Source organism: Phasianus colchicus, chromosome 6 (assembly GCF_987193195.1).
Source record: "Phasianus colchicus chromosome 6, bPhaCol1.hap1.1, whole genome shotgun sequence".
Taxonomy (NCBI): domain Eukaryota; kingdom Metazoa; phylum Chordata; class Aves; order Galliformes; family Phasianidae; genus Phasianus; species Phasianus colchicus.
In genome coordinates, this window is record NC_143441.1 from 23212140 (window position 1) to 23221228 (window position 9089).

The 9089-nt window shown below is 36.5% G+C and overlaps 1 non-coding gene across 1 annotated transcript; it reads right to left on the minus strand.

The window, feature by feature from the left end:
* Positions 1-268: 268 nt before the first annotated feature.
* On the minus strand, positions 269-3901 carry LOC116226991 (uncharacterized). Its single transcript, XR_016467481.1, has 3 exons — positions 3808-3901; positions 1975-2051; positions 269-478 (listed from the first exon to the last, which is right to left on the minus strand). It is a non-coding gene; the product is annotated as an uncharacterized LOC116226991 (transcript).
* Positions 3902-9089: the final 5188 nt, after the last annotated feature.

Genomic DNA, 9089 nt, shown 5'->3' on the forward strand with positions numbered 1-9089 from the left:
TCTAAAATAGCCCATTTGCAATTATTTTGATTGAAACTCTTAAGGGGAGTAATTAAAGGCAATGAATTATTTTACCTTGAGAATTAAGATCTCTTCAGGCTACAAGTGAAACTCCAGGGTAGATTGTTCAGCCATCTGTTCAAATTGCAGGTTCTTCTTTCTCAGAACATCCAGAACTTGAAACAGGTCATTGGTTAGGCCCATGAAAATTGGGTTATCATCTGTCATCATTTTAGGCAAAGTGAAATCTCTTAAAGCTTGCATAAACACCTGGAAAAGGGTGGCAAACATGGATCACAAGAGCATTAAACCATTCTCTTCTTAGGATTTTATTTTTATTCCAAGACAAAACATCAGGAACGGCTACTCCTGCACCTTCCTAGCGAAGGTTGCATCTGGTCCTCAGGTCTGTTCTTGTCTTCTCTTTTCAGTGAACCAGCAGCTGTCAGAACTGACAAAGACTCCAGTCACAGTGGCACTGGGAAAACATAATGAGTCATGTTAGCATAGAAAAAGAAACCAGGTAGTAAATAATCAGAAGACAATGTTCAATTTACACATGAAGTAACATCTTTTTTTCCCCTTTTTATAGACTTGGGGTCAGCATCATAAGTAAGGCAGAAGTCTAAAAGGTGAAAAATGTATATCTATTTAATTTTTAATACCCCACCTGTATTTTTATATGGCAAAATGTGCACCAGAAGATAAAAGACATAGGATGATACTGTGAGAATGTGATTTCATAAACTTTTGGACCCATTTCAGCTTCGGTTCCTCTGGTGACAACCTTACACTAACAAATACCATTTACAAAAACCAAATAGAGGATGGATGTCAGAAGCAGGCCACACACAGTTCTTCCAGTGATGAAGAAAGATGCAACATATCTCCTTCCTTCTTCAGAGAATATAATAGACTCAGGTTTGAGATGTCAGGGTGCCCTCTCAAAAAATCAGTAGTTTCTTATTTGTCAAGTCCAAGACACTGCTATTACTTCACCATCACAGGAGTAAGGCTGTAGGGTAGGAACTATCATGAAGAGATCACAGAGACCAAGTTTTCCTTCCACGGGAAGCCGTGTTTTTTATTAGAAATTTTCAGCATTTCCCACAGGCTGTATTTAACTAAATTCTTTTACCTCTTCCACTATATTTTCAAATATTATTCATTGCAACTATGTCTCATGATGAACCAAGGCAAGCAGAAAAATTGCTGCCAAACATCTAATTTGACCTGATGTTAGCAATACTTTTTTGCTTTCTGAATAGAAAATTGGGTAGACTAGCAACATATTTTGCATCTAACACCAAAATTAAAGAAGAGACACAGGTAGTTATTCAGCCTAGAAAAGTCTAAAAACATCTGCATGGGAAGTTATAGATTTATATAAGATATATACAGATGTATATAAGTTTCAGATTTCTAAGATATTCTGAATAAAAACAATTCCTTGTATATTTATTTGGGAATGTTTTGTTTCAACTTTAAACAATCCTTCACCATATTCACTGACAAGAGTTTAAACAAACATACATCCAAACATTATATATTGTTTGTTATTCATAACAGCTCCTGATCTCCCTTGAGGTTCTTCCTCTTACTAAGAGGTACCGTTGATTCTAATACAGATACCACACAGTCACAAAAATTAGTTCAGCCATCACACATACTTATCAATGACATACAATTTTTAACACAAAATTAATATGTTACAAATGTACCAAGAACAGAAAAAAATCATTCATTTATTTAAAATTTATATCTGATGATATATAATGAATGATATCCAATATATCTGATGATGATATATGGGATGGATACATGATTTCAAGTGTCTTCAAAATAAAAACACAAGACTGTACACTTAACAAACAAAAGCCACCATCATAATGATTGTACAATGTCCATCTACACTGTTTCCAAGTGAATGTGCTAATTAACATGTAGAAAAACAAGAAGCTCAGAGACCCTCACCTGTTTAGAGAGCAGTTCCCTGTGGAAAGTACGCAAAGTAATAAACTTCCAGGCTAACAGACGTGCATCAATAAACCCTGCAGCAGCCAACATAATTTCATAGGTCAGTTCAATGTCAGGGACAACCATGGCACAGGGGTTAAGGAAGAAAACAAACCCCATAATCCAGATACACAGATTAGTACTTAAACTGGTAAACATAAGTCACTTAAATAAAATGACTGTTGTGTGCAAACATTTTTAAAACACAGCTCCAGAGAGTCACAATTAAGAATGCCAGTCAGAGCTAACAAGGACCTTACTTCAAAGCAAAAGGAGATAATTAGACACTGTTGATTGTCAGCATTCAGTAACATCGCTGTACACAAAGGCGGCAGCTGAGAGATGCAGGGCTTGTAAAACAGGTACCAGGAAACATCGGGCAGGAACATTCAGCTGCAGCATCATTCGCTGCGAATGACTGAAAGGCATCAGCAGGAGTTGTGCAGGGGCTGGAAGTCAATATAATACCCTGTCGTATCTGAAATGATCATTAATAAAAGGACTTCACTTTTAAGGGTGGTTAATACTCTTACAAGGTTTTGCCTGCCTTCAGAGGTTTAACTGTTTATTTTTTAAGCATAACCTTTAGTTCAAACTTTAAGAACAAAAACATTTTAATTATACGATTCAAAAGACACCTTTAGGGAAAGTCATTGTCCCTCCAATCTTTGCTAAGACTAAGCTATAGGACTTCAGAGAGGTGACAACCTCCGGGGGGTGATGAAGTCACCATCCCTGGAGGTGTTCAATAAGTGTGTAGTTGTGGTACTGAGGAACACAGTGGGCATGGTGGTGGTGGTGGATTGACAGTTGGACTGATGATCTTAGAGGTCTTCTTCAACCTTAATGATTATATGATTCCCAGGTTGCTGTAGCAAACATTACTTGCCAGCTCCATCCCTTGTAGTCTAGCTACTGCTGCATCTATGTTGTGGTGTCTTGCATTGTGTTACAGCTTGGGAAGGCTTCCCAAGATTGAAGACTCGAAGGTCATTTGGATAAGGGAGGTTTCTTCTCAGAAAATGAGTAGGGAATGTAACAAGAACAAGCAATCCTTATGTCTGGAGCAGTGCTTTGCCCCACGTTGTGTGTTGTAAAGAGATTACTAATGGCAGACCCTCCAGTAACAGCCTTTACAGATGATTAGGAATTCAAATCTTAACCTCCTTCTTCTAAGCAGATGTTGCTTACTGCTTTTTATAAATTTAGGCTCAAAACCAAGAAAGCTAATTCCTGTTGCTGCCTGGCCCTGCCATCTGAAGCAGAAAAGCAATGCCACAAAACAAATCTGTACTTGTACTTCTCCAGACAGACTGACAATGCCCTGCAGCTCGCCCCACTGAACTTCACTATGTTGGGAAATAAAATCATAGAATCATACTTTTCTCAAGTCTTTTTTAAAACAGTGAAAAGTGTTAATGCAATCTGCACTAAATCAAAGAGCATCATCACGTAGCTCGATGTGCAACTCCAAAACTTTTTTGGAATAAATCAGTGTTGTTTTCCTGCCCATCACAATGGAAAAACAACTTGTGGAATTTTCTCACTCACAGAGCACCATTTTGATTCACAAGTATAGCATGAAAATATAGTCAGGTTTTTACATTAAAAACTTTCTTCCTTGAAAGATTAGTCTTAGCATATGAAGTATAAATATGTACTGTAAAAAAATGATAATGGGCTGTCCTATAGTGCAGGAAATTGCTTTCTGTGCACCACACTTTTTGAAACTTATATATGTAAAACAAATATCAACTTTTTTTTTTTTTTAATCAAGGAATAATATCTCACCTGTGGTCACACAAGACAGGAAACTTGAGGATATTTGTTGCTACTTTGCCTCATTTATAGGCTTGGTTCTTGGATATGTCTATCCCATCTGTGGTTTGTAGCTACCAAGCCAGCCAGGATTGATGGATGCACCTTCTTGAATCACTGATTCTAGAAAAAAAATTCCAGATAAAAATCTTTGTTGCATGTGATGTGAAAAAGCACTGTTTTTTGAATTTTTAATTCAAAAAAAAAAAAAAAAAGATTTTGCTGAAAAATCCCAATTAACCTTGGTTAATCCACTCACACTCTTCTTCAGATTAACCACTAATTTTATACATTATATTATGCAAGAAATATTTAACCCATTTTTAAAATTAAGAGATATTAAGTTCATATACTACTTAAGTGTGCACACTTACAAGCATACACATGTTCAAAGATCCTTTGTCTCAATAACAGGTCTAAGAAAACCTTATAAAATTCATATGAGGTATGAAAGAACACTGAGCATTTAATTTTTTATTCACTGAAAGAGAAAAAGCTGACACTGCTATTAGCAACATTCATTACTTGTCAGTCAAAGGTGTAAGAAGTAGCCGAGGGGTATTTCCCAAATACTCATAAAAGTCCTGAAACTGAGCATCACCAATAGTGCCAAAATGGTGTTTCTGGGCATCATCCCATCTATGGTGTAGATGTGACAGCCAAGCAAAACCTCATGAACTGGTGACTTAAAAAGCCATTGCAGAGTCATTATGCCTCGTAGGAGCTATTCTGATGAAAGCAATGAGACACATCACAAAGCTACAGCTGTCATCAGTAGGTTTCATACCTCATTCCTCAACATTTATGAGTGGTAACTACTAGAATCAATTATAAGAGATTAAATTCACCTTGAGGCATTGGTGATTTTATACAGATGGAAGTGTATCATAAGATCTTTGTAATAGAGCTATTATAGCAAAGTACATTACTATTTATTAAGCCCAAACCCTTACAAACCATGAAGTCTTCACACTGAAATGGATGTTGCCTTTACCAGATCAAGTCTAGTTTTGCTTCTTCAGTTTCTTTTTGGCTTGATGCCATCTTGGAAATCCACTTTGTTCCATTTTACAGTTTTCAAATCTGTGTGTCTTCAATGTTTCCATTTAAATAGCAGCCAACAGCATGTCAGAAGGTGTAAGCTGTAACACTAATTTACAGGATGTGACTGGGACATATCCCTGAGGCCATGAGAACCCCTGACCAAATTTTCATGCACCATTTTAAACTGAAACTGTAATAAATAAAATCTCTGGCAAAAAATAAAGTTGTTGGAGCCTCTCACCCTGTAGTGAAACTTGCTAGAAAAATACTGGAGGGAGGCACTGTTCTCACATGCTTTCTTGGGTACAAAAGCATTGAAAAGAAATCTGAGGCTCAGGAGGTCAAAAGAGAAATGAGAATTATTTCATATTTCAATCCCTATCTAGTGAAACCTTGTGTGCATTCAAACTGGTTCCATGTGACAGCCACCTTAGTTGTTGTATCTTAGTTATACTTGGAGAGAACATTTTGATTTAAGCATGCATTCAATACTGTATATGTACGCACCTATAGTCACCATAGGAAAAGAGTATCTTGTTGTAGAAATTCACGTATATGCCTCCAAAAGGAAAGAAAACACACTGTGAAAGACTGAAGATGGAATAATTAAGACATAATAAAAACCTTAGAATTCTTAAGGATTGTCTGCACTCCATTTAATAACCTCAAATTTAGAGGAAATACCTTGCTGCTCACTGGCAGGTAATTTCACCGAGCTTCCTATTTTTTCTATAGCAAATAATGATGATGTACTAATGCAATTATAAGGGATACACCAGTAGCAGCATTTTGTATGAAATTGCCTAGTATCCCAAAATATTACAGACCTTTTTCTGAAAAAAAAAACCACCAAAACTCCACTTCTCTATTGCGGAGGTCCAGATGGTCATTCCTAGCCCACAGATCCAGTCCAGAAGTCCTCAGCACAGATATCATCCAGGAAGGAAGAAGTGACAGCGCTGCACTGCATCACAGCATCACATAGAGTTTAATTGTGCATCAGTCTGTCCTTCACAGAAGCTAGAAGATATTTTTAAAAAGACACTGGATAAGCAAGCCCAGGAGTTGGATACCCTGGAAATAATATAGCACATCAGTAAGCATTTACTAAACAAAATAACTGCCTGCCTGCCACCAAAAGAAAAATGACCAAACAAAGCAAGACCTTAAACAAACCAAAAAAAAGAACAATCCCCCGACACACAAAAAACCATACAAGAATCAATAACACAAATACTCACTGCATAAAATCATACTACCTGTTTTATCATCATACTTAATTGTCATTAGTGGAAGTCTGACAACACTTCTTTTGACCTTTTAAAAAATAACTTCTTGTTCTGTAGCCAAATGTTCTGTATTTTGAACTGTACACTGTGTGAAAGCATTTCTTTTGTTTAAGCCTGCTGCCCAATAGTTTCAGGTAACACCTATTAGTGCTTGTATTGTGAGAAACAGTGAACAAAGATTAACCTTTGTTCACATTCTCTATTAGAGGGATACATTTTAGGTAACTCTCAAGATAGATAAATCTTAGATAACTCCTTCCCTTCCTTATGAGCCTCCTTCCCATGTTGCATATCCACTGGACAGATTCTCTAGGTTGGGAAAGAAAAACTGAACTACTTAAAGTTTTCACAGAAAGAAACAATGCTCATACCAGAACAGAAGAAGAATTCACATATCAGAAGCTACCCTTCTGAAGCAGGTCTAACTTAAATAGTGGTTTGTCACAAACAAAACCAACAGTTTCCGCTTCCTTACACAAATGCATGGATTTAACGTTTGTATATGTGGTGCTTGTATACTCTGTTCTTGCTACGCTAATGTGGTTGAACTCTGTCAGTATCTTTGCTTTTATCTTTCATCTCAGTTCAGAGTGGACCCATGGAAAATCCAGTAATCAAGATGTGATAAAAACACCCATGAAATAACAGAAATGACATATTTCTTTACTTCCCCAGTATATAGTAATGGCATCTGATTTACTGTTGGGTTGAAAATCTTATGTCTTTTCATGAGATCATTTTCACACGGTGTAGATTTTCACTGAATTAAACAAAAAGAAGATATCCACATGTGTTTCTTGTGATAATCCTTCAGGGCTAACCCAAGCCCTCTTCCAGTCTAGAGAATGCCATTTCTACATCTGAAACCCACCAGATTTGTGAACCCATAAGTTCAACCTAGGCTGAGTAGCCAAAAACCCAGTATTCTCTGTGCTTTTCTTCATAGGTCTCCATGATGTAGAGACACATTATATTTTGTACAGTTTCATCAGGTTGTTGAAACTGAGAATCTACCTTCTGATCGAAAGAAAAAAAGCATAAGCCTGCACATGTAGTATAAAAGCTACAATCCATACTGACAAAATAGGAAGTTCATCTTATTAACCTTTACAAAGGATACTATTTACATCAACATTCTTTGAAGACTTGAACTGAGAGGTTGTTGTTGCTTTTCTTTTCCCTGTTTCTCTCTCCACACTGTCTCTTCATTAGGATTTAATTCTTAGGAATCTTTTCCAATTACCAGGATAGTATTGTTTTAGTTTATATATCCATCTGATGTAAACATATAGCGATGTAATCTTAGAGCTCCAAATGTAAAAGTCTGAGTTATATTGTTCTGCAGACAGCATAAGCACAAACAATACAGTCTTTTCTATGTTTCCATGCACTCAAATGTATCTTGGAGAATCCATCTTTAAGAGGTGAACTGCATGTATTTGCCCATTCAGACTGTGGCCTCCCCGCTGAGACAATCAATCATTAGAACCACATGCAAGATTGATTTTATGCAATGTGAATGCTTATCCATTCAGCACTGTTGTGGGAACAATACATTATTGTCTCAGAAGCTGCTGATCTGTTCTTTCTGACCTACCACTAGCCAGTTAGCATACATACTGGATGGCCAATTAGCAAACAAGAGGCTCAAAAACAGCTTAAAGTGGATATGGGTGAGAGCTGGAAGTCTGGACAGGTATGCCTTAAAGGATAAGAGAGGAAAGGATTGGAAAGTGTTATTTAAGATGAAAGGAGAACAGAGGAAGATAGGAAGTATGAGAAATGCAATATTCAATCAGAAACTTAATTAGTTCTGTGGTTTTCAATACAATTTTTCTTTTCTGTTTGCTCCTAAACACTTAACCCTCTATCCTTCATAAACCTAAACATAAGGGTCAACTATTCATTCCAATATTAGTTCATTAGGCAATTTTGGGCCTTGTAATTACAACGGTGATATTTTGAATTTTGGAAAAAACAGCTGTAAGTTTCTAAATTTCTTTATGTTTCCAAGAACTGACATTTCATGCCAGCTTATATCCTAAAGGAGAGAAAATCTATGAAGTAAATTCCACAGAACTCAGCACACCTGACTGTTGCAACTGCACCCTTCATGGAAAGAAACATACTCCTTTTGTATGCTGTACATACCAAGGGCAGTATTTGTTTGTTGACATTTAAGATCAAAAGTTTTGTTCAAAAGCCTGTAAGATGATGAGGCACCTGCACCAAAAACTACCAGAGGCAGAAAAAAACCATTTGCCTTAGGTTTGCCTCAATCACTGTACTTTTACATATATTTCTATTAAAGCAGTTGTTAATGACACTACTGGGAGTTGTCAGAAGAGTCTAAATGTCTAAGATAGTGCAATATAAAACTGAGAAGACTCAAAATCATTATTAATAATTGTTGAATCATTATTAATAATCGTTAATGCTTATTTCATGAAGATTTTTTTTATTCAGGTATAAATGCCTTGCAGAAAACACTTCTGACTGAGGATTCTGAAGACCATGCTAATGTCTAAATGTGTAGACACTGATCTACTCTTGAGAAATAGAACAAAATTTTATTTGACTGCTCTCCTCCTTATATATGGCATAGAGCAACTAATGGATGAAGCAGGCCACTGAAGTTTATTATTTAAAAGAATCTGTGAGAATCTATGATCCAAAAAGGCTCAGTGTTCAAGCCAGTCAAGTGCTAGAGAAGTTTCAGTACTTCTGTTACATGTCACATCCCTTTTAAACAAACTTTTGCTTGTGGCATACCAGTAATTGTAGTACTCAGAGAACTAACAGCTACAGATGGTCATCACCGAAGCCAGGAGTATCACCTAGCATGTAAATAACAGTATAAACTTCTGAAATGCAAAGTGCTTGTGCTTTAAAACAAATTGGTTTCAAAACGTCAGAAAATGT